The sequence below is a fragment of the Pseudopipra pipra genome, chromosome 4, assembly GCF_036250125.1.
Source record: "Pseudopipra pipra isolate bDixPip1 chromosome 4, bDixPip1.hap1, whole genome shotgun sequence".
Taxonomy (NCBI): domain Eukaryota; kingdom Metazoa; phylum Chordata; class Aves; order Passeriformes; family Pipridae; genus Pseudopipra; species Pseudopipra pipra.
In genome coordinates this window covers 9,809,807-9,835,888 of record NC_087552.1, presented here as the reverse complement: position 1 = coordinate 9,835,888, position 26,082 = coordinate 9,809,807, and the positions used below count along the sequence as shown (strand labels likewise).

Sequence of the window (26,082 nt, the reverse complement as noted above, 5' to 3'; positions counted from 1 at the left end):
TACACATGGGGATTTAGGGTGGCATTTGTTCAGTCCACACTAGGAATCAACTAACTACATAAGAGTCAGAACTCGCCATACTGACATCTCAGAGATCTAAATGGCTAGAGTCAGGTTAATTTACATTAAGTATTATTGGAATAAAATGGCTTAACAAGTATTTTGATGGGCACAATTATAAGTATCTCAATAAATGTATTTTTTTCTAACTTGACTTTTAAATAAAACTGTTCGACACTTTTTTCTAATCAGATAAATCTGAAAATGCACATTGGCAGCAAGGAACTGATTGACAGGAAAATATATTTTAAATGATTTTTCCTAATTAATATTGTCATTCTGAATTTACCATTACAGTATGTGCCATTCTAAGTTTGCAGTCTCTTAGACTGAATTTCTATATTGGTGCTCCTACTGCCTTTTAATAAGAAGACCAGTAGCAGCAGCTGGCTCAATATTATCAATTTTAATTAATATTTTCATTTTATGATACGTCACAGAGTTTTTTATGGAGAAAGGAAAAACAGGCATGAAAAAATTACTTCTTATATCACATTGTGTAAATATCTATGCTATTAACTGGTTTGCTCTGCAGATGTCATTCTGTTCAGATGTCAGCTGACAGAATCTAGTTGATTTTTTTTCAGTTTTTACAGTTCACTATATATGGCTGCCACAAGATGTACAAGAGCAATAAAAATTAAAGGAGGAAACTTTGTTTTAGTGTTACAAATAACTGGTTTCTCTCACCTCTTATATATGCATGTGGATTCCATATGAATTAAATCAATACCCAGGGCACATAAACCTTGTGCCACTCAATAGGTCCTGCTGTCAGCTTTGCACATTACAATACCCCTCAATATGTCTCCTCTGAATATCATCTTGGGGGCTGAGTAGGTGACTCAATAGGGCTTCGATAAACCAGCAATAAGGTATTAACTGTTTTATAATCTGACTAATGGCTGTATCTATATTTGTGGATTATAAACTGCCCAGAATCATCACCAAGAAATAATCTGCTCCCCAAAATCCACAGGTCCTTGAGAAGATGGTGTCTTGTAGTATCTTTCAGAGAGTCTGCCTGGACACCAACATTTAGGTTGTAACTGGAAGGACAGGGAATCATAGGTTGGAAAAGACCTCTAAGATCACTGAGTTTGACCATTAACTCGACACTGCCGTGTTCACCAATAAACCATGTTCCCAAGTGTCACATCTAGACATTCTTTGAATACTTCCAAAGATGATGATTCCACCAGTTCCCTGGGCAGCCTGTTCCAACGTTTGACAACCCTGCCTGTGACAAAAGTTTTCCTAATATCCAGTCTAAACCTCCTCTGGTGTAACTTGAGGCAGTTTCGTCTTGTCCTGTCACTTGTTGCCTAGGAGAAGAGACCAACACCCACCTGGCTGCAACCTCCTCTCAGGTAGTTCTAGGGTAGTTCAGGCTAAACACCCGCAGCTCCATCATCCACTCCACATGAGACTTGTGTTCCAGACCCTTCACCAGCTGCACTGCCCTTCTCTGGACTCACTCCAGCAGTTCCAACACATATATGCCCACACCAGACCGGTCCGGTTTCAGTGTTTCCTGTGAGTGATTTGTGCCTCCATGCAGGTAGCTCTTGTTTCTGCTCCTCCTCCTCCTGTTTTCCTTCCTAACACTTCTAACTAAGCCCCTTTAGCAGATTTGTAGGTCTGCTGCTTCCCTACCCCGCATGAAATGAGTGACTTTCCCACTGCATTTGGCCACTACTATCTGAGCAGCACAAGATGACTTTTGAGGAAGTTTTCTCGACAGCCACTTCGTTTTACTGTTAGTTGCTTGGGGTTGAGGTGAATAATTTCTACATAAGATGTCAACAGTACATTACTATCATGAACCTCCTTACCCTTGCTGCCCAACCTGCATGGATTGGTGCACCTCTCATAAGTACAAACACTCCTAATCATGATGGGGTGAAGGCAAGAGAAGTGGAATATTGGGGTTTTCTTTTTTTTTTTCTGGCTATCAGCTTAAACGAGCAAATTCACTTCATAGAGGACAATTAATCATCTTATGTTATCCCAGTTTTAAATCATATACCACTGAGAGCTGTTCCAAAGGCACATCATTTCATTTAGAAGTGTATTTGTGCAGACTGACAGGAAATGTTGGATTTTTCATGTCTTGTTTTTATACTCATATTTTAACCATATTTGTGCATGTATACACACTTCACATTGATACAGTTAAACATTCCCCGATTCAATTTTTCAGGTTTCTTAAAATACTGCTTTCATGCAAACCATACACATATGAGAATATATTTGAAAGACATCTCTGATCTCTGTAATAAAATTGTCTATGCAAATATAGGAGCAAAACCCATTTTATTCTGTGTAAAACAAGAAGCCATACCAGATATATAATCTTCAACCTATACATATTTGAATTTCTACTCAGTACTTCAACTTAGACATTTGTATATAAGGAAAAGGTAAATGTACTTTTGAAAGAAAGATGAAGGCTTCTAAAATAGGAGGTCTGAATTGTTTACCCCAAAAAAACCACTAAATTCTTATTAAATGTGAAATCAGTGCAGACAGTTGTTTTTGTCCAACCCACTGCCTTTCACAGTCTTTGAAGCTAAATTGCAATTCCAAAAATCATCCAGCTACACTTACTTTTTCAGAGACTAAAAATTGAGTAGATTTGAAATACCTGCTCAGGCAGTTGTACATCGGAAAAAAAATTACAACATTGCAGTAAAACTAAAATATCCAAGTGAAGTTTAGCAAAGACAATCACAAGAAAAATCAGGCAGCAAAATGAGGGTTCATTTCAGACAACAAAGTTGAGAAGAAAGAAAAAAATAGGCTTGAAATATATGGCAATATATCACAAACTTAGATCTGTTACCCTGTATCTTTCAGCTGCTGAAGTCAGGGCATGCACAAGGGGTTATCAACAAAACTCTGAAAACTCTTGTAAGTCATGAAATCTCATTCTGCATCCAATCTAGCTCACTGTGAAATCCTTTAGTTGAACCAAGTCAAGCTGTGAGGAGACACTCCATCCGCACAGTCACAGAATTGTTAGGGTTGGAAGGGATCTCTGTAAATAACCCCATCCAACCCCATTGCCAAGGCAGGATCACCTAAAGCAGTTGACACGGGAATCCCTCTGGGTGGGTGTGGAGCGTCCCCAGAGAGGGAAACTCCATGACCAACCTGGGCAGCCTTATTCCCGTGCTCTGTCATCCTCACTGGAAAGAAATTCTTCCTCATTTTGAGGTGGAACTTGTGTTTTGATTTATGGCCATTGCTCTTTGTGTTTTTGCTGGGCACCACTGAAAGCATCTGGCACCATCCTCTTGACACCCACCTTTGAAATATTTGTATGTGTTGGTGAGGTCCTCTCTCAGTCTTCTTTTCTCTATACTAAACAGGCCCAGCTCTCACAGTTTCCCCTCATAAGGGAGATGTTTCAGACCCCTCATCATCTTTGTGACCTCCACAGTAGCTCCTTGTCTTTCTTGAACTGCGAAGACCAGAACTGAACATAACAGCCCATGTGTGGCCTCACTAGGGCTGAGTACAGGGGAGAATCACCTCCCTCGATCTGCTGGCCACTCTTCCCAATGCACCCTAGGAGAACATTGGCCCTCCTGGACACAAGGACACACTGCTGGTCAACTTGTCACCCACCAAGACTTTCCAGTTATAGTTTAACCCTGCTGTTCTGGAGTATTGTAAGATCATCAGGGTATGGTTTCTTTCACTAATTTCACATACCTTGCCTAAATCTTTCTCACCATTTAAAAAAAAAATAAAATAAAACCAACCAAACAAAAAATCCAATAGATTTGTTTGAAACCCAATTCTCATGGATCTAGAGAATGGTGCTAATAATGCTGAGGTTGCAAGTTTGATCCCTGTACAGGCCATTCACTTAGGAGTTGGACTTAATGGTCATTGTGTGTTCCTTCCAACTTTTGTACCTCCTGTAACTATTTGAAACATAAAGATTATGTGTTAGTCATTAGAGTGAAGATATCAAACTAAGGGTAGAATTCACATTGCAGTGATTTGCTACTCAGAGTGTAAGTACTTTAGTCTCTTATGTGGTTGTTTATTTTCACATAACTTTAGAGTTACTATGTGCCACAAGTCAGCATTTGCTCTGACTAATCTGAATTAAATTAGACACTGGGTTAAAAATTCAACAGGGAACTGAACTGATGTTGAAGGTGCATGTGTACTCACCACCTGCCCTTTTTGCCTCTCACACACAGAGAGAATCCTCTGTTACTACATTTAATACACACAGAAGCACAGAGCCTTGAGAGGTGGTGATGGAGAATACAGAAGTGTTGGGACAGTTAAAAAAAAAGAAATATAAAGACTCTAAATAGAAAGGCAGGATCAGAAGCAGGAAAAAAAGAGCAGTTAGCAGGGAGAGCTGAAGTAGAGAAATGTGAGCAACAAGGGTGTGTCTCACAGAAAAAAAGAAAATAAAATGTTTCAGAAATATTTGAATAAGCGTAAGAAAAGGCAAGACTAGAAACCATTGACAACAATTATTCTTTAAAGCTAGGTCAAAATTTTAAGGAAGTGGATAATGATAGTTTTGTCATGATCATGGAACATAATATATTTTATTATGTCCTTCCTATAGGTTGAGAAGAGGTGAAGGGGAGAGGGTGTTTTAAAAAACCTGACTCATTGAAGACATATATAAGTGAAGAAGAAGAATATCCCCAACATAATCTTTTAAGACTAATCCACTTTTAAATGTTAGTGTTGCTAATGTTATTTGAAGTAGACACAAATTTAATGTCAAATCTTCTTCTCTTGAGAATGCTACCACAGCATGATTTATAGTAAACATTATTACTATTGCTAAGTTTGGGTACAAAGCTCAGAAATATTAGAACACAAAGTTATTGTTTTATTTATAAAATATTAGTAACCAAAGGGAATTCCATCTGGTTAGATATTCAAGAATCCTTAAGAGATGCTCTTTCCTAGGATTTCCAGTTTGATTTACTCATCAGTCTTGCTTACCTGATTAACTGGCTCATTACATAAAGGAGCAGATGACATAAAAAAATAAAAATAAATATAGGATTTACTAGAGAATTACTTAAACTTGAAGTAGATCTAGGGAGTCAAGGTTACTTTGCAAATTTTCAAAACTATTAAACATATTTCTTATCTTGGTATCACTTTCTGTATAACAATATTTTCCTAGGTAAACATGCCTTTCCTTCTAGGTTTTCCTATTATATCATTCTTGTCCATTTCTGTTTCTCCCTACTCAAGTTTTCAAAGTGTTTTTGGTAGTTTTCAACTATATCATCTTGGCAGACCATTTTTCCATAAGGGCTCAGCACTACAGGCTGGGGACAGAGTGTCTGGAGAGTAGCCAGGCAGAAAGGGACCTGGGAGTTTGACAGGAAGCTGAACAGGAGCCAGCAGTGTGCCCAGGGGGCCCAGAGGGCCAATGGCATCCTGGCCTGGATCAGGAACAGTGTGGCCAACAGGTCCAGGGAAGGGATTCTTCCCCTGGACTCAGCACTGGTGAGGCCACACCTGAGAGCTGTGTCCAGTTCTGGGCCCCTCAGTTCAGGAAGGATGTGGAGGTGCTGGAGCAGGTCCAGAGAAGAGCAACTAGGCTGGTGAAAGGAAGTATTGGTGAAGTCCTTTGAGGAGAGGCTGAATGAGCTGGGGTTGTTCAGCCTGGAGAAGAGGAGGCTCAGGGGAGACCTCTTCACTCTCTACAACTCCCTGACAGGAGGTCGTAGCGAGGTGGGGGTTGGTCTCTTCTCCCAGGCAGCTCTCAGTAAGACAAGAGGGCATGGTCTTAAGTTGTGCCAGGGGAGGTTTAGGTTGGATATAAGGAAGAAATTCTTTCCAGAGAGGGTAATCAGGCACTGGAATGGGCTGCCCAGGGAAGTGATGGACTCTCTGTCCCTGGAGGTTTTTCAGATGAGACTGGAGGTGGCACTCAGTACCATGGTCTAGTAAACACAGCGGTGTTGGATCAAGGGTTGGACTTTGTAGGGAGCGTGTTTAAGGTACAGGGGATGTACCAGGGCAAGAGTGCCCGAGGAAGCATGCGCCGACATAGACAACCTTATTGGTCAAAGAAGTCACATGGGTTCAAGGGATAAAACCAGCGCCGAATTTGAAATAAATTCTCTTTGTTCACCACCTCACAAGGAGCATGCTTCCTTTTTTACCATGTAAAGTACCCGCCACGCTACAGGACTTGATGATCTTGGAGGTCCCTTCCAACCCAGCTGATTCTATGATTCTATGAAATCAATACTTCCCAATATTTGCTTTTCAGTTTCTTCAAGAAACTGTCATCTTGCAGTGCTGCACAAAACTTTCAGTTCTTAATTATGTCATGTATCTATTATTAATCAAGACAGATAGTCAGACATGAATATACGTATGTGTGGAACTGGAAGAGCTTCTCGACTGGAAAAACTTGTTAAAAAAGACAGTATCTATCAATACCTGCCCTCTTGGACTAATCAATAAGCTGTCAGAAATATGATAGATATGTCATTTTTACATAAAATACACCAAATACATTTGACCTATTAGGAAAAGTGGCAACAAAACTATTCATGAGCACTAAATTTTGTAATTCTTTCTTCATTGAGAAAGCAGTGAGCTATTTTTGTCATTTTGTAAATGACACTGAAATGGAAGCCTGTTATTTTGCTACTAGATTTTTCTGCTTTGATTAGAAAACGGCAGCTCATTAGCTCCTCTTCCTGTATATGTCCCCATCATCACTCTGAAGAATGCCAGCACCTGAAATAGGACATTTTTATTTTTTTTCCCTTAACTGAAGTGCTTTTTGCCTTTGGACTTTACACAAAATTAATTATAATTTTCCCTTCTAATCTCTACTACATCATTAGGACTCTGAGCCTGGGAATCTGTTTTCTCTAACAAATGGCTAAATGCCAAACACCAGTGGCATTTTAAAATGGAACCGAGTAAATGCAGCAAAACACATTCTCCTTCTCTGGCATTTACCTTCTGGTTTTTTTCCTTGTGTTTCTGAGAATGTCCTCTAGAATGACTTTACATGCATTAACTTTTTCTCTGATTAAGAAAGAAGTATTTTAATAAAAGCAGAGCTTTTATGAGGGAAAACCCAACAAGAGTATACACAGATATGGAGACACTCATCCAGGTGTTTTGGTTAGCCACTGATCACTTAGGGTTTCCATCCCCAGTCTACCTTAACTGACACATCTGTTTTTTTCACCTTTCACAAATAATCCAACAGAAATGAGCTCTAGAATGCCCCCTCAGGGTAGCTCAATATTACAGATGGTATCAGAAAAGTAGGACAAAGTTGGGGGCTCTTTACAGGGCTCTGCCTCTAGATACTTCTTTCATGAAGGGAGCCACCACCTCAACACTTCTGCTCTGTGAAAAACTGCTGCACTACAGCACAAAGCTGTGATCCCTCAATTATTCCTTAAATCTTTTTACTCTCTCCTTTCTGGTACTGGGGACTGAAGAAGGGAGGAGAACAGGGGTTGTATAGAGAGGCATCTAGCTCATGGGCCACACCCTTGTTTGGCTTTACAACTAAGAACCTCTGCACGCTTAAGGAGAGTGACATGATGGAAGGCTCCAGAATATTGCACCATTTTTTCTTATACTGTGGAGCATATTGATACTCCTTTTGCAGTTGCATCAAATTAAAATGAATGTAGCAGCTCCACAGCATTCAGAAAAGTCTTCCTCAAATGGTAAAATAGGAGCACATCTTAGCCAAGAATAGGGACCTAACAGCTGACACAGCTAGTAGATTTGGATGAACATCTAATACCTATTGATTAGACAAACAGATAAGTGTGGATTGTGCATGACACTCAAAAAGCAATCGGGTTTAGAAGGGCCAAAGGAGTCTTTTAAGCAAATAATTACTTATAAAAGGAATAAGCTTTTTTTCATCACCATATTCCTCCTGAAAGAACACATAATCTGGCCAGATATTGATTTCTTACCAATGCCAAGGGATAAAGTCTTTAACATTTTATGGAATTTCTGTGCAGCATCTGTTGACCTTCTCTGTTCTTTACTCTGGTTAATAGAATTAAACCACCATGTTTTTCAGATAAACTGCAGGAATAAGGAAAGGTTAAAGGGGGGTTGCTAGTAAGTTGTAAGGTTTTTTATGTGTGGTTTTTTTTTTTTTAGTACTTTTAGTAACTGTGAGTTTAGTTATTTTATCCAAGAAATCAAAACTGTTATACAAACTGTATCTGGTGTGTTGAATACAGGAAAGAAAGAAAGCATGAAGAACAAGTAAACAAGGTCTGAGATAGTCACATAAATAGCAACTTGTCAATGACAATTAAAACCTAATTATTCCTGATAGCAATACTGCTCTTTCTCAAGGGTATAAAGAGCACTTAGTTTGCATTCTGAACATGAGTTCAAATATAACTTCGTATATTCTGTAGGAATTAAGAAGGTATAGATTGTTCAGAGCACTGATGAAAAATGTGAACAGAGGATAAAAATAATAAAAAGACAAAAAGTGTGAATTAAACAAACAGTAGCCCAAGCACCACCTTAAATTATACGTTGTGAAACCCTCTTCAAATTAGCAGGAGTATAAGCCAAGGGAAAATATATTGCCATACTTACATACACGCATGCTTCATTCTAATTTTGAAAAGTGAAGACATTCAAAGTGTGCAAAAATACTCGATACACCATATATACAGGTTTCCATTCAGAAATTTCCACTCAAGTAGGAAGAAAAAGAGTTTATCAAAGTTATTGTAGTAAACTAGAAAGCAATTCTGAACAAAACCGTCTCCTCTTAGATCACATTGATAAATGCTCTCATTAACCTTAATCTCAACAAGGTTAATTTAAATGATACCCAACAGCACTAAGATCTGCCTTATTAAAAGGACAATGATAAACTGAAAGGTTGCTGTATTCATTAGAAAACAAAGCTTGTTTTGTTTGGTTTCAACTGGGAAAAACTGATTTGTATTATTATTGGTTTAGTGCCTAGGCAATTGTATTAAATAAAATTAAAACTCCTAGGTACTATTTGCCTTTCATTGTCACCTTTTTCCTTTATTGTCTCCAACATATTGAAATTCCTTGTTGCTCTGTTGCTCCTGACCATTGTCAGACATATAATATACACCTTAATTTACATTTGTAAACAGTGTGTTTGAAATAAAATATATAAAAGATGTGAAGAGCAGAATGAAAAGAAAAATGCAATATTTAATTGTTAGTTACTGTACACTATGACCTTATCAAATTCCATGCCAGGTTATAGGACTATACAAAATACATGTCAGTGTTTCTATTGTCCATGTGTCTTTTAAGAAACACCTGTGTTTTATTCTTTAATTATTACAACACATTATATTCAGATCACTGATACAGAGGAGATTCACTTAATGTTTCAACAAACTGATAGGATCCATATCCACGGGTCATGAAGGCCCATGTGTTTCAGAAACGAAAGATGAAGCTCTTAAAATTGTTATTGATCAAAAAATTTAGATTAAAAGCTAAATCACAGTCTTTAAACCTCTTCACAGCTTTTACGAGCAAACTGTCAAGGCTCCTACAAACTGCATCTTGACACACTCACAGGAATTCCATTTTCAGGCACTTGCAAACTAAGCTCCCCCCAAGGAAGCACAGAGGGGCTGCTCTCTCATATGTGATTCTTCAGATGCATAAACCAACAGGAATTTTCAGCAAACATCTACTCTGTTTTCAAAGAAGAAGGGTGCTCCTCCACCTAGCAAAAAGCCCCAGTCTTTACCTTTCAAACATTAGTTCAAAAGTCATCTTGTTCCATGATTATGATTTTCATTTTTTTAACCTATGTTTTTCTGCTGGTTTTGGGTGGGGTAGTTCATTTTCTTCACAGGGGCTGGTATGGGGCTGTGCTTGTGTTGGTAGCATGAGGATGTTTTCATCCCTGCCGAGCAGGGCTTCCACAGAACCAAGGCCTTTTCTGCTCCTCACACCATCCTGACAGCAGGTGGGCTGGGACGTGCACAAGAAGTTGGGAGGGGACACAACCAGGACAGCTGATCCCAGCTGGGAGCCCTGCTTTCCTGGCAACTGCTGAACATCTGCCTGTCCACAGGAAGTATTGGATGAAAACCTTGTTTTGCTGTGCCTGCATGAATGTCTTTTGCTTTGCCTGTTAAACTGTCTTTATATCAATCCATGAGTTTTCTTATTTTTACCCTTCTGATCCCCCAATCCCACCAAGATGGAGCAAGCGAGCGTCTGTGTGGGGCTGAGTTGCTGACTGGGGTTAAACTACAGCAGTTGTCACTCTTCTTGATGATTTTCTGATCCCCTTGTAGGTCCTAATGCTTCCTGGCCTGAAATATATTCAGCTGTAGGCAGTGGCTATTAGTAGAGGAGTGTGTTATGCATTTCTCTCAGTATTCTAGGAAGTATGCTGCCCTACAGTTTTCCTAAGTATCTGAAAAGATACCAGACAGATTCCAAGTCTTTCAGTTAAAGAATTAGACCACTGCAAGTAAAACGGAGTGCTTGTGTAACTGTCATATGTTACAATTCACAGTCATAATAAATCACAATCATAATAAATGCTTCAGTCCTAACGAAATGGTGATTGCTTGTAGTGAGTGTTCTAGAATCAGTTTTTCCTGTCATTACTTTATGTGGCAAAAATTTCCAATTATCTATTCACTCTCTTAATTTATAATTTGTTTTGGTTGAAGAACCAGATCTATGACTTATTCAGATTATATATGTTTTCCTGACAAGCAAAAGTCTTTGGCAGCAGAATGGAACTGACTGAGAGGTATTCATTGCTAATTTTCCTTATATTCTCACTCACATTCAAGACAAACTCTATTAGGCTTCAAATACCAATACTATTTTAGAAATGGAACTTACTGATTTAGGAGGCCAGAGTTTAAGCCCTATTGAGTCAGACAATACCAGATCACAGCTTCAGATAGGGATTTTGAAGCTATTCTCAAGTGCAATTTTACAGACAGCTAAAGGTTCACAAGCCATCAGGAAATACCCTTCAGATCTCTCAAAATGCAGTATGGCAGTAACTGGGATTGGGTCGACAGGTTGAGGATGCTGTTTAATCCTGTCAATTATGGTCTCTTTTGAAAGTGGACACTCATGACAGTGAAAGTTTTGATCGTCTCTGAATACTCCTTTACATGAAAGAACAGAAGAGACTGTGGCTTTCCAACTCAGACCCATTTTTGTCTTTAGTTGGGCAACAACCCTTTACTTGAAAGCAAATTTGGATCAAAATGGGATGTGAGACTAAGGAAAAAGACAAAATGAGCAAAAAGCATGTATGTTCTCAGACATGGCAATATGGTATCTCCCTTTCCCTTTAAGATTCCAGTTGTTTAAATGCCTGAAAAAAATGTTTCTTACTCCAACCTACTGCACATACCAAGTGTTAAGCATTTTGCTGCTTTATTATACATAGGCACAGCAGCCTTCTCCATTGCTAACAGTTAAACTCTTTTTTTCCTTGAAAAAGCAATCCTAAATCCCAGACTTCCTTGCATTGCCTGCTCAAGAAAATTCAACAGCTTCCTAGTCAGAAAGTCTCAAGATTACATAAAAATCAACATTTCACTGCTTAAGATCTATTCTGTCCTTCACGAGCCAGTGCTGGCAGCCTGGATAGAAAGGAACCTCATCTTATAGTCTCATCTGTTTCAGTGTTTTTTTTTTCCGTTGTGTTTTTTCTTTGTTTGTTTGTTTGTTTTTCTGATTTTCTCCAAATTAGAGGAATTCCATTATGATAAAATGTAGCATCTTAGATCCTTATACAGAGTTCTATAGTATTCTGTGTAGAACTACAGGAAAGGACACAGGATTTTCAAGCAGAAAAAGGCAAAGGTGAACAGAGGGATAATATAATCATTAGTATAATAATAGAAGGGGTAATATAATCATCAGCAAAGTAAGAGATTCCTTTAAATTTTTCATTTCATGAAATTATTCTCTCTGATTTTTTTTAAATAAATGGGAAATATATTTTCCATTCACCATTGACAAAGAGATCAAATTGGCTTGCTTTCTACATTAGTGACTTAATGCTGGCATTACTGTCTAGGTAATTATTAAAGTCTGTGCTTTGATAGAAGCTAGTTTCCTATTTTGTTATGTATTCTATCAATATAATGTACACAAACATCTCATCTAGCAAGCACATGACTAATTAGGCAGAAATACATGCATTCAATATATTATGTAATTAGCTGTGTAAGTCTCTAGTTATGATCAATAAGCAATTTGAGTAATCATTCATCTGTGCATTGAAATACAGTAAGTACAGAGATGACTTCAAGCCCCTCTTCTACGTATATACTACTGAGAGAAGTGGGAAAAGTCCTTCTTCTCAGTAATGTCTTCAGTCTTCCACTGCTTAATATGCTTATTAGAAAACACAATGATTGACAATATAATGATGACTGGAAAGAAGCCAAGGTCAAAAATCTATAGACCTTCCTGCCCCATTCCCCTCTTCTTTCCTTCCTGTTGTGTAATGAGCTACTATTTATTTTCACTCCTGAAATACAGAAGTAAAAGCATCCACAAAACACAAGTCTGTATTCCTTTTGTATAGGAAGCTTTGTCTCAGGAAAGAGAAAGAAAATGAAAAGGTGGTACAAGTTCAATTGTTACTGATTCTAAAAATACGTTCATAAAAGGCAGAAAAAGCTTTTAAAAATTCAAACTAAAATAGTTTTTTGCTCCAGACAGCAAAAATCAAAACTAGGAGAAAATGAGAGTTCCTTAGATGTCTTTTGTCTTTAAGATTATGAGGTTGTCATAATCATATTCAGTGAAAACATTATTTAGACTAGATTTTGAGCCCCAAAAGAAATATATAATCAATGATGTACTAAAAACATCCGAAACAAGATAAGCACATGACTATCTGATCACCAGTGTCAACATCAGTCAGGTAAATTCAAATTATACGCAGTAAATGATCTAGATGAGTCCATTCCTCAGATAATATCTTTGAAAAAAATCAAGTTGACAAAGTCCTGGATGGTCTTAAAGTCAACAAACAAAGCATCCCTTTCACGATGATATATTCTGAGACTTATTGATTAACTCTCTTACTGAAAACACTTGTGGCTCATTTTTTGACATGGATAAATAAATTATGCATGTAGATCACTGAGTGTGTGTAAGTGCTACACACACTAAGAAGTGCTTCTGCTGTCAAGAAGAAAAAGTATCTGTGCATTTTACATTTTATAGCCATATTACAGAAGAGGTTTATTAAGAGTAACAAATTAATGGTCTGACAGTGCAGAATTGTTCCCTTCAGTATTGTATGTTTTGGAACATGTTACACAACCCAGTTACAAAAGTGTTAAGTGACAGGAGCATCATCATTTTCCCTTGGGAGATTATTCCTCATATTTATTTGACAGGAATTGCTTTTGTCCCTCACATTGAATCTATTTTTCCTCCTCTTGTTAAGTACACTCAGCTTTTAATATTTGAGTCTTGAAAAGAACATCCATCTGTGATTTTACACTCTTTCAAGAGTTGCAAGCTCTTTCTGTATGTCTCCTTTATTCCTCTTTGGTCCTGTTGTACATATTTAATCTCTGACATCTTTGTGACTATCAAGTCAGTGGCTTCATTCTTGGTGGGATGTCACTGTGATCTGGATGATCCACATACCAAAAGCTGTTTTACCTCTGTATTCTTTCAGAGCTTGGGGGGGGGGGGGGGGGGATTTTTAAAAAACCTACCTTTGGTTATTAGTAGCTCTTCACTGCTTTTTTATTTTTGTTGTTACTCTTTCTCTGACAGAATGAAGAAGGATGTTTGTTTTCAATTGAGTAAATAAATCAAGTGCTTTTCTGTAATGTTTTCATCATCTATAATTACTTCCCTAACTCTGCAACAAAACAAAAAGGCTTCTTGCTTTGGATATACTTATCAATGTTCTTCTTAATATTAGCTAATTGCTCCTCAAGTTTTCACTTATTTTCTAGTTTCCTTTTTTCATTTGAACTTGTACTGTTTATATGCTTTTCTACTGCACTGCTCACTAGAGCTTTTGAGACACTTTGCTCTGTATTTCTCTACATATTGTCACTTAACTATAGGGATTTTTACCTTTCTTGCACCTGCCTCGTCCATGTAGGGATACTGTAGATGATATAAAAACCCATTCAAAATAAAGCAACCCAAACCAACCAAACTCTACTTTGTGCGGGAAAATTTAATGTTCAGTAAATTGTATTTGAATTTATAGTGCATTACTTCTCACTGATACTTGGTTCCCTAAAACAGAACAGAGCAGGACACAACACAGAAGTTGTTATAGACCTTTTAGAGTAAATTTGTTCTGTAATTTAGGACCACCCAGGCTTAGCAGCCATGTGTTCATGAATTATATAAAATATAAATTTTCTTACAATATTACAAATATTAGTTCATGTCTAGTACTGTGAATCCGGACAGAGGTCATGTTGTTGTATTAAACTGCATTTGTCAGTGGGGATGGGTTAACAGGTCTTCACAAAGAAACCTACAGCTGTGTGGCCTTGTACAATAATTTTAACTGACCAGTAAAGTAATTTTACCCCATTCTGAGTCACATACTAACTTCCTGTAGCAGACAATCCTTACCAGCTTACAATGTGAAAAACTGATTTATAGCCACCACAGGAACCAAAGCCTTTGTGTAATAATATATGCGTAGGGGAATATAACCTCTGCTTGTGTGCAGCAAGCAGTAATTCAAAGTACCAACACACTGCCTGTCTAAATATGTGCTGACGTGAAAGAAGGAATTTGATGGATACAGTCTGCTTGCAACCATACATTGCCTTCCTCTTCCCTCCTAGGAACCAGTGCCACTGAAACACCCCTGGCTCCCATGGCCAGATAATCAGCCCACCTCTGTGAAAAATGCAGGGCACGGATTTCCATCTGTTTTAAAGGCAAAAGCAGAGAGCTACAAACCCAAGGGACACTATTGCTTTTTTAGGCATTTCAGGGCACTTGTTATCTCTGGCTTAGGTTTGAATGAGGTTACACTTCTAAACTTAGCAGCAGGCAGGGTGATTATTTTTCTTGCCACTTAATTGTCCTACAGCAAGGTTGATAGATACAGACTCCTTAAACAGACAGGAGTACAGACTACTCTGAATAAGACACCTTATTTTATCGAGTCCTGCTGTACTATTATTGTTCTTGGCTGCACTAATGAAAACTGGACAATTCCTCCCCACTTCCATTAACTCACATTCCACAGTGTTCGGGTTCAATGTTGTCCAGCTATTCTGGTCCCTCAGTACAGAAGACTTTGACTTTCAGACTCTTTGAAGTCTTCTCACTACAGGAGACAGTAAGAAAAAAATTCAAGTAGCCAAATAGTTTCCAGTAACTTTAAAGAAAAAAACTTAGGTAAAGTTCTAACTAAAATCTTACTAAAAAAGTATTTCTAATAAACTTTAACTTTTTATACTAGTAACTTTATCTTGACTGTCTGACATAGCACCCAGACATCCTAATGATGGACACATTTTCTATCACTCACAAAACTTCCTTTGACTCCACTTCCTCTTTCACCTGATGGTCTTTACAGTATCAGTCTGAATCTCTTCCTAACACACCCACACACACAAAAAATCCCAAACCAACAGTAATATATGTGGAAATTTACAATTCTCATGTTTAAGCAGCAGAATAAAGCTGTTTGCAGGACACGTTAACATACTAAACATGAGAAGAGTACTAACGCCGCTGCTAAGGATACTATTACTAAAATAGTGTCCCACATTTGGATCTGCGTTGTAGAAACAACATTAACAAGTTATTGTATGCTTTTCAAAGACTTACAAGAACAATTGGTAGTACTGAAAACAGTACCAAAATATTGATGAAATTAAATACTTATAGAAATTTGATTTTTCACTGCTTGAAGCACCAAAAAAAAAAAAAAAAGCTTGTTTTAGTTTTTAATATTATTGTCTAATCAGTCAGAATACAATATTATGGAAATGAGTATTGTATAATAAGCATCAGAACATCAGTCCCTTCTGTTCTTAAAAAAAAATACAAATTTAAACAGAAAGACCATACTATACTTACATCATGTGCTTACATCATGAAGGACTTAAAATATAGTGTACATTTCCCCTCTTTCAGATGCAATGCTTATAATAGGCTTCTTACTATGCAGATTTTCTTGCTCCAGAAGGAGCTGGGGGAAGTGCCCCTTAACAAGTAAAATATTTATTCTTAACATAAGTCATAGATTCACAGAACAGCTGAGTTTGGAAGGGACTACTGGAGGGCATCTTGTCCAACCCCTCTGCTCAAACAGGACCACCTGGAGCTGGTTTCCCAGGACTGTGTCCACATGGCTTCTGAATATCTCCAGGAAAGGAGACTCAACAGACTTTCTGGGCAACCTATGCCAGGGCTTTGTCATCCTCACAGTGAAAAAGTCTTGCTCTCACAGTGGTTGTAAAACATATTTTTTATAACACTTCAGTTTACTGATGCCCTTAGAAGACCTTAGATTTGCAGTCTACACAGGCTTCACATTAATCTGGAGTTCCTTTGAGTAAGCCAAAAAAAATAGGTCAAAAAGCTATATCTTTGAATGGTTAAGAAGCAATTAGTATTTTATCTTAAGAGGTTTTAGTTTTATTTCAAACTGCCAATAGCAGTTAGGAATTACTATTTTAAACAGGTCCAAACTTAAAACTTTCATAAATTTTTGTAAAAGGCCTCCACTGCTCACTACAACAAAAAAACAAGGTTGTAAAGAAGATATGAACTGTACAACACCAAGGATTTCAAGCTACCCGGACATTATCAGCTATTCATTGTTTCCTTTAAAATGACAGGTAATTGTTAACTAGTTTTTTCTAAGTAGCATAAATCAGAACAAGTTCTATCAGTTTTGAGCTGGAAGAGCTCACTTTTCTCATAAATTCGAAACAATTACTGCATTTATTCCATGTTTCCAGTCATAGTCAAACATTAATACAGAGATTTGCACTTTTGTCATCAATAACCAAAAAATTAGTACAAACACAACAGCACAGGAAACCTGATCTGTTCTTACTGACAGATCAGGTTTGAAAACTATTCTGTATGTTAAGTCTGATCCAAACTTTTGAATTTCAATCCATTAGCATGTAAGATGTCACTCCTATTATCATTAATAAAGTTTGGTTTTTTTTAAGAAACGCTTAACAGAATGCAATATGTATGATCACAGAGCTTTTCCTTAAAATAAATAAATAGATAAATATGTAAAAGGCAGAATGCAAATATCTCCCATCAAAATTGATATGATGGTGGGATTTATTATCATCCCATGGCAAGAAAGCAGGAACTGTAAATGTTTATAAGCCTACGCTCGCTGGAATTTCTCCACCAAGAGTGGGTGTCAGCTGTGTGGAAAGAGACAAATGGAGAAGGTTCCCTTCTGCCCTTGATGTGTGCACAGACTTTAACTTCAATTAGTGTCATTAATCAAGAAGAGAATCAGCTCCCAGGCCTACTGTAATTTGATGTTGGTGTCTCATCAGGTACCCCATGCACTGAGAAAAGACACACCCTGTTGCTGACAGTGACGTATGGCTGGGCTGTTGGCTCAGTCAGATGCCATATGCTTAAACTGAGAGATAGCTGACAACCACGACAGGACATCAATTATTGTCATCCAGCCACGCACCAAAACACACACAGGCTCAGCCCAGCTTCCCGTCATAGCACCACAAGAACTCATTAAGTGTTCTGTATTTAAAGCCCTTGCTTTTCTCCAGAGACCACAATTAATCTAATTGTAGTTGACACAAAGGGTCGGGTCAGGCAAGGATGGAGCCTGCAAGGGCTCCTACTGTTAAGGCTGACACCACCCCAACCAGCACTCTGGGAGCCACGCCTCAGAAAGCTGCTTCTACAGCCTGCCCTGTTTGAATTTCAATGGAGTTTTAAAGACATACCTTGACTTTCTAACTCCACCTATAAACAAATGAGAGAAGAAGATATCTGAAAATTGTTTTACTGTCTTGCATGAGGGTGAGCTTTAAATCTATGTGAAAACTTCAGTTGTGGCTGGTCAGAAATTCGGAACCCAGCTCATGCAGAACACCAACCACATCCCACGCTCACTGAGGCAGCAACATGGTAAACAGGACCCAAAGCTCCATTTTTGCCCCTCTGACTGGCAATGACAGGTTAAAAATATGCAAACTCCACTCCCAAAGTCTGTTTCTCATACGAGAAGATGGTTGTTTTAAGATTTTTAACCTGAGTACTTGATTATTACTTGCCTTTCTGGAATATATTTTTACCATCATAAAAGGGTCTGAACTAGAAAGACAATTACACCACGTCTATTCCTTTTGCTCACTGATGTAATTTCTCAGACATTAAATCAGAGCAAGCATGGAAACTGGAAGTGGCATAGATGCATAAACCGCCAACATAGAATCCATTAAAAATATAATTAAACATTTTCTTAGCTGAAATAGCTATCATACATTGTAAAAATGAACCTGAGAAAATCACACAAGAGAAAATATTTATACATTTTCTGTATTGGAACAGGAAAGTCTACTTCAATTTTTTTTGGTTTTCCCAATATTTTTGATGATTCCTGAGTTTCACATTTCATTATTAACATTATTTCCACAATAAAACATATATATTGGAGCATTAATCATGGACTCAATCATCTCAAAACTTCAATGCTCCTGTAGCTAAAAAGCTGTTGAAAACATGATTTTTTGTAAATCAAAGTGGAAAAAAGTTGTGGGTTTTTTTCCTGGTGTACTCTAAACTTTCTTTCCCTAACTTATAAAATGGGACCAATTTTTATTAAATTAAATTTAATAAGTTTTGGGGAATTTTTTGAGTTTGTACATTTGCACTTCAAAACTTTTGTTTTGACAGTTTTTAGTACTCTAGATTTAAGCAACCTATGTTCAATAGTATGAAAATGTATCTTCCACATTAGATAAAAATGCAACTTTGTATAGTATTTATATTCTTATATAAGGATTTCTTCCTTTTCCAACATACTGAGTAAAATACTTGATTTAAAAGGAAACATTAATGAACTTATGCAATAAATAAACATAATTTTAAATCCTGCTTTCAAAAAGCATTTAAAGATACTTATGTATTTGATACTAGAAGGAGTATGCCTGGCTTTAAAAAGTTCTATCTGGTACTTATTTGCACTTTTGGAATGGAAATTATTTAGAATTACACTCAGTATATACAAACAAGACATGCAGAGAAATTACTGGATACCAGTGGCATTGGCAATTGCTCCCTCCATGGTGTGTGAAGTCATCTTGGCATTCTAATTGTGGGTCAAATTATCTTCCAAGGCCGTGCATTTGCTGTGGACTAAATCACAGTTATTGCAAAGTGAAGGCAATAACTGCATAGCAGCTGAGGCTTGGGAACATACGGCCCTCAAGCAACTTCTCTGTGTATGTTAGCCCTCAGTGATATTGAAAATCCATGTGATTAAGGATTCTTAAGGGTTTTGAAACTAGGCTTAAGTTGCCTAGTACAAAGTAGGTGCTTTCAAAATGTGTAACTTTCAGTAATATTGTGGAAGCATAATTTAAAAAATGTTCTCTGCCATCTCCATAGAACTTTTGTGGTTTAATCTTATGTGGTTTAGTTATGGTGGGGTTTTTTTTGTGAAATGCTTGATTAAAATTATATAAAACCTACATTAAACTTTGATCATGATTTGAGAATTGAGGGTGACTAGCAATCTAGTCAGCATGCAAAGAATTAAAAAAAACCAAACCCACAACTATATGCTTTTGTTTGATACCTGTGAAGGACTATTTCTTCTGTCAGTCCTGAAAACTAAAGCATGAGATCTGTACGTCAGAATGGATTCTTTGTTTTTCACACCCCATCAGTCCTGGTATTAAAAGACAACTTGGATTTCACTTTTATGTACTTGGTGGTAGGTTCACTTTTTCTTTTTTTCTGTGTGTGTGTATGTTTGATTTTGTTGTTAATTTTTACATTCATAAGGAAGCCTGAAGTAAGCTTGAGTAAGTTTGAAAAGATGTTTTTACAGAAGAGTTTTAACAGGTCATTTACTTTTTATTTCACTGCACACATTGAAATAGGGTAAGATTGAAGCAAAGAGGAAACATCTACAACTGTCCTTTTTCTGTGTGGAAATTCATTCTCCCATTTCAGCCTCTCCCCAGAAAGTCACTCTCTCTTGAGCACATCTTCATCCTTTTGACATAAAGTTCTAGGATACCTGAAGCATATAACTTTGGATTTGTTTCTATCTCACAAATATTTGTAGATAACTGAAATTGCCACCTGAGAAAGCCACACTGAAATGGCACTTACAGCTCTGATTTTGTAAGGTCTTTGTGTCCTAGTAAAGGGCATTATTAGGGAATGAAGATAAGAAAGTCATGCAAAATTCATGATCTGACACAGCACAGGGATTCTTAAAAGACTGAAATCTTGGAAAAGACAGAATGAAAACCTATGCATCAAATAGTTGCATATGAGATTCAAGAGGTATTCCTCCAAAATGTCTATGATGTGATATGTTACCATCACTTCTGACCACAGACTCTGCCTGCTCTCCTATTACTGCCTTGCAGATCTCCCACATGGTTCCTCTGAGAATCCTAGCTGGCTTTCACCGACTCCTATCAGGGGAAAATTATGTTTGCTTGCTTTATCTCACCAAACAGAGGTAAGGTGCTGAGGCTCAGTAAAGCAGGCTGTGCAAAGAACCACTTGAATTCAGTTATAAAAGGTCAGCAATGATTTTGAAAGGCAAACATGGAGGAACAAACAGCTGATTACTTTCTGACTGGTATTTTTAAGTGTCAGGCAGACACTGCATGCAGCACATAAGGTAGATCTAAAACAAGCTTATCCTATTTACATGAAAAAATAAAAGCACTCAATAATTTGAATAAAGCAAATAATGTCAGAAAAGATCCTGATGGATGGCTCCTGGTGGGGAAGGGGAGATGACCATCTTGCAGAGTGTTAGTGCCATGCTGCCTACATGCAGTAATTACTGATTAATTCCCACTAGCTTCCATATGTACTACTTGGAAACACTGTGAAATACAGTGTAAACATGTAAACACATATAAAACCTGATCAGGATATGTGTATTTGGCAAGACCACCAACTCATCCTACTTTCAGGTAACTTTTTGCTAATTTTGTGTCAAAGTTTTCGTATCACCAGCTGCTTCATTCCACTTCATGTATGTGAGTGGTAAGCAAGTGTATTTGCTGGCCCATGCACATCCATAGGCACGTGTCAGCCTGAGCTGATGTGTTAACAGCTGGCAAATAGCAGCCTACAGACTGCACAGCTTACACACGTAGTTTGTAGATGTATTTCTGTGCTTTAAAATCTATACTTTCAGCTGGCTACTGAAAAAAAAGAAAAGCTGGGTTCTACGTGTGGAGATGCACCTTTCAGCTCTCGAGGTTGTACTGGGTGATGAGATGGTACAATAGCAAAAGTTCTTTGTAGAACAGATTTTTATGATGGGGTTTTTTAACAGATTTTAAGTGTCAATTATTAAACAGGAAAATTTTGTAAGAGTCCACATGTGAAATGATTAGCGAGAATGCCACTAATTAGTCTAATGGCACCCAGTGTTAAATATTTATAACCATTAAGAAGGCTAAACTATCAACAGCAATATGATTGTGATTCACAGAATTCAGAGTCTAGAGATTAAGAACATTTTCAATCAAAATTAGGTACTCTAGGGGTGCAGATGAAAGATAAAGGGAGTAAAGAGAGTAAGGAATAGGCGGTAAGAATTTATGACTCGGAAGGCTCAAAGAGAAATTTCATTTTGTATTCTGATATTACCTATAAGAAGGTGAAATCAGCAAGTAATTTCTAAGAGTAGTTAAAAGTTTAGGCACCTTGTAAAGAAGAAAAAAAATCAAGTAAAAGGCTCCATGATGAATAGTACTTTATCATCTCAAAAGCTCACCTTTGTTTGAAAAAAACACAAATATTTAGCCTCAGCTTTGTATTTAGATTCCACTGTGATTTCAGAGGCTATCAGGTAAAAAAGGGCATTGGTCAACTTAAAAGTTCTGAAAATGAAGAAATGGATTGGTGTAATCGTAAGTATTATGTATCAATTTCATTAAATAGCAAAGACATCCAACTGCTTTAAGATTGATTAACCAGATACTGCTGGCATAAACATCTTTCAGATACTCAATTCCATCTTCATTCACTGAAGACAGTTTGCAAAGCTAGCCCTCCTAAGAACACAAGTCTTTGCTGATGCATTTTGATGGGTTAATTCTAGTAAGAAAAATATACATGATACTTCACCTATGCATGTAAACAAATCCCAGTGGCACCCCAGCATCTGAGAGGGGACCACAGTGATGCCTCACAAGCTGTGTTTCATCTTATACCCATTGCCTGTCACTGGGTAACACTAAAAAGAGCCTGTCTCCATCTTTGCACTCTTGCCAGACCCATCAAAACTAGCCTTTAACTGGCCTCAGTGGATTGAGATTCATACCGAAAGAGAAAATGCCCTCTATCTTTCTCTATGACATTTCACACACTGATATCTACTGTCTTCAACAAATAACATCACAACAAGTTTTAATATTTCTCGAAACCAGTGGCAAAATCACAGAAAAAAAGATTGCTTAATGGTAATCCTTCTTCAGCTTTAGAAAAATTGTATTTTGAAATGTAATATTCATAATATTTTTTAGTGTATGGATTGCTATGTGTCTAATTCCCCATTTGTATGAGGAAGCTCTAAGAAAGTACTTGGAATGACTATTTTTCAGTATCTGTACTTCATTTAGCATTTTGATCTACTTAATCAACACTGACATATTTAAAAAAATCAGTCATCTAACTTCTTTGTAAGAATTATGCTCTTCCAAAGCAAAGATATTTTGCTTTAGTTTCCCTGCAATATTTGTCAGAAAAGCTTTGTTTCCCTTCTAAAATTCTCCATGGTCAGTGGCATTGCAAATAAGCTCATTAATGCATTTTGCATTCTCAAGTATTACATTTGTTCAACAGATTTAAAAATATGTAACTCCACATGCTCATTATCTTCTTCAGTTTGGTTAGGAGGCTGTCAACCTTGTCAATTATATTACTTTAGAGACTTCCTTTTTATTTCTTCCTCCCATGTTTTCTAAGCTTTCTGATCATGTTCTACAGAAATTTTCTCTATATCCACGCTTTGTCTTCAAATAGCCTTTTTTGAAAGAATCTCCTCTTTAATTTTTCATCAGACTTTGCAGTGCACAGGTAGTATTATCTTTATTATTCCAGTGTTGCTTTCCATCTTTTATGGATTCAGTTTTCACTATGTATTATATTCTGCAGACCTATTGTCCTCTTTGCCTCCTTAGTTCATCCCTCTGTTCTGTCTTTTTTACCTGTAAGCCCCTTTTCCATACTGTGACCTTTCCCAGTCCTTTGAAATCTCCCCAGTTTGTGCCTGTCCTTCAAGTCACACTGCTAACCTTCAAAATAATTTTTTTGACTGCAGCCTGGACCTCTGTTTGAAGATTTTATCCTAAGCTACTTTTCAGACATATTATAATTGGAGACAACCCAGAAAAAAAAATCAACTGTCTTTTAATCTGAGAACCTAGAAAACCAGGGAAGCGATCCCATGCCGTTCAGGCCTCTGATTACTACCAAAGAAGTACTGCTTCTCTGAAGAGTTTCAATAGTCAGAAGGTAAAAGTGCTGAACTTCATTGGAAAGAAGACTAGGGAGAGAAGAAATGAGGATATTCGAGTAGCTTACTTAAAATATAACTATTAATCAATGTTCCATTTCATATTTTCACACGATCCTAGGCGTAGGTTTTCAATCACCTCTGTAAAACCTGTATTTAACATTATTGATGAAGAGATGGAATAAATAATATGTTTACAATTTTAGCTCTACCAGTGCTACACACAGATTAAGCAAGTTTGATCTTTAAGCTGCGATTCTGTCAGACAATCTTAGATGTAGTTAATCAATAAGCATAACCCTATTATATGGGATGTCATGCCACTTTTCTGGGACACTAACTTCATGCTGAACTTGTGTTCACTAAATGCTCACAAATGAGCAAACTTTCTTAGAGGCTGCAGCCATATTCTGTCACTTTTAATTTTCATTTCATGCTTATCACTGGAATTTGAGCTGTGAAAATTTGCAGGTCAAATAGTGAAGAAGGAACAGGCTTTGTCTCCAGAAATGGCCTGGCAGATCCTATTGCCTCCTGGTGTTATCCTACTTTTTGCAAAAAGCATACGTTCATTATATGAAATTTTGTACATGCCTCAATACCTCAGGCATTTGGCTTTGACCAAATTTGCTCCTTCTCCATCTTTTACAGTACAAGCCTGATCTAGCATCAAATGAACAAAGCATAGGTATTAGGAAATAGAAAAATCATTTTCAAATAGTCAGGAAAGTTTTGGAGGATACAAAACACGGTCTGACACAAATCTAAACAGAAATCACACTTGATAATAACTTTCATTTCTATTATATTACAGTAAAAGATACCAAAAGGTTCATTTGCTCACTACACCAATAGTACATATGTCAAAACCATCTCAATGAGTAAGGAAACTCAATTTTATTTTCCTTCATTGGCTTTCAGCTTTTGGATTTGCCCTCTTTCTAGTTTTATGATGTTCTTTTTCACTCCTTTTCAGTTTGTGAACTTTCTTTGTAATTAAGAGCTATGTGCATAATTCTGTGAGTCTTGCACATTTTCAGCCACTCCTAATATTCCTAGGTCTGGTGGCACAGGAGCTGACAATAGTTGGAACTAGACTTTTGGAATTAATAAAAGCTATGCAGCTTTATAATGGAATAATTATGCAGGGCCAGGCACTTCTCTGATACAACAAATACCTTAAAAGCAATACCTTTTTATGTCCTAAAGGATTCATTTTTTAGAGTATACTGAAAAGAAAGATATGCTATTAACAAATAGCTATCATGTTCTTACATTACAGTTGTTGTAAAGTATTTGTTTTAAGCATTAATTGTCAAAACAATGTCATGCCATAATTGGCTCTAGTGGTTTAATGCTGAGATAGGAAGAGGTTTCATAATAATGGTGCTAACTTCTAAAAAGCTCTGTCAGTTCCCTTTGTTACCAAAGATGAAATTTCAGTTCACAAGGATCATGATTTCAATACCCAGGCACTGATAATCCAGGTAAAAAGAGACCTATTCAACTTTATCCATTGAAGCTGAAAAGCGCATTGAAGAGTTCTAACATAGTTTATTCCTTTTTATTTTATGAACTAGGAAAATGGAACCCTGCATTAAGAATTACTTTAAGGCATTATATGAAATTTTTTTTTGTTTACTTTCAAGATTTTATATCCCTTGTTGTATATTCCATTGTAGTTCATGCATTTTCCTGATGAAAGTGGATTGCTTCACCCTTTTGAGAGTTAAAAATGTGCAATATTGTTAGGCCTGAGTTAGGGAAAAAAAGGAAATCAAAATTAATATAAGCTACACATATATGAAAATCAAAGGAAACTTAATATGGCATATTAAGGAACATAAAAACCTCTAAAATACCTTGATAGCTGTTTCATACCTCATCGTGACAGGTGTGGAAAAACTGATATTTCTTTCTGAAATAAAAGGTACAGAAACAGTAAGGCTCATGAAAACTTTGACATCTAGGAGCTGGTCCCTAAAGTAAGCACTCAACCATGCACCCATATTTTCCTTAGATCCAAGTGGATCTAGACATAAGAGACTTATTCAGGAAGGACAACATACTATTCTCTAGCAAACAGTCTAGTAGATTTAAGAGAAACTACAGTAGTCCCTAAAATTAATATCAGAATTCCTCATACTGGAATTTAAATTACTATCTTTTGAAGGGCAAGATAAAAGCAGAAAAATGAAAGTGATTTTCAACTCTTCAAGAGGTATTTCAGTATCTCACCAAGGAAATAAAAAAAGTATAAAAATAATTTTAAA

At 37.0% G+C, this 26,082-nt stretch overlaps 2 long non-coding RNA genes across 2 annotated transcripts in view; both read right to left on the bottom strand.

Annotated features, from left to right (window-relative positions):
* The window catches only part of LOC135413820 (uncharacterized), a 28,313-nt gene extending 12,912 nt beyond the window's left edge, over positions 1-15,401 (bottom strand). Inside the window, exon 1 of the long non-coding RNA XR_010430404.1 lies at positions 15,314-15,401. This is a non-coding gene — a long non-coding RNA (uncharacterized LOC135413820). The remainder of the gene's footprint in view (positions 1-15,313) is intronic.
* Positions 15,402-20,148: 4,747 nt separating this feature from the next.
* Positions 20,149-25,852, bottom strand: LOC135413819 (uncharacterized). Its single transcript, XR_010430403.1, has 3 exons — positions 25,691-25,852; positions 22,067-22,172; positions 20,149-20,335 (listed from the first exon to the last, which is right to left on the bottom strand). It is a non-coding gene; the product is annotated as an uncharacterized LOC135413819 (long non-coding RNA).
* Positions 25,853-26,082: the final 230 nt, after the last annotated feature.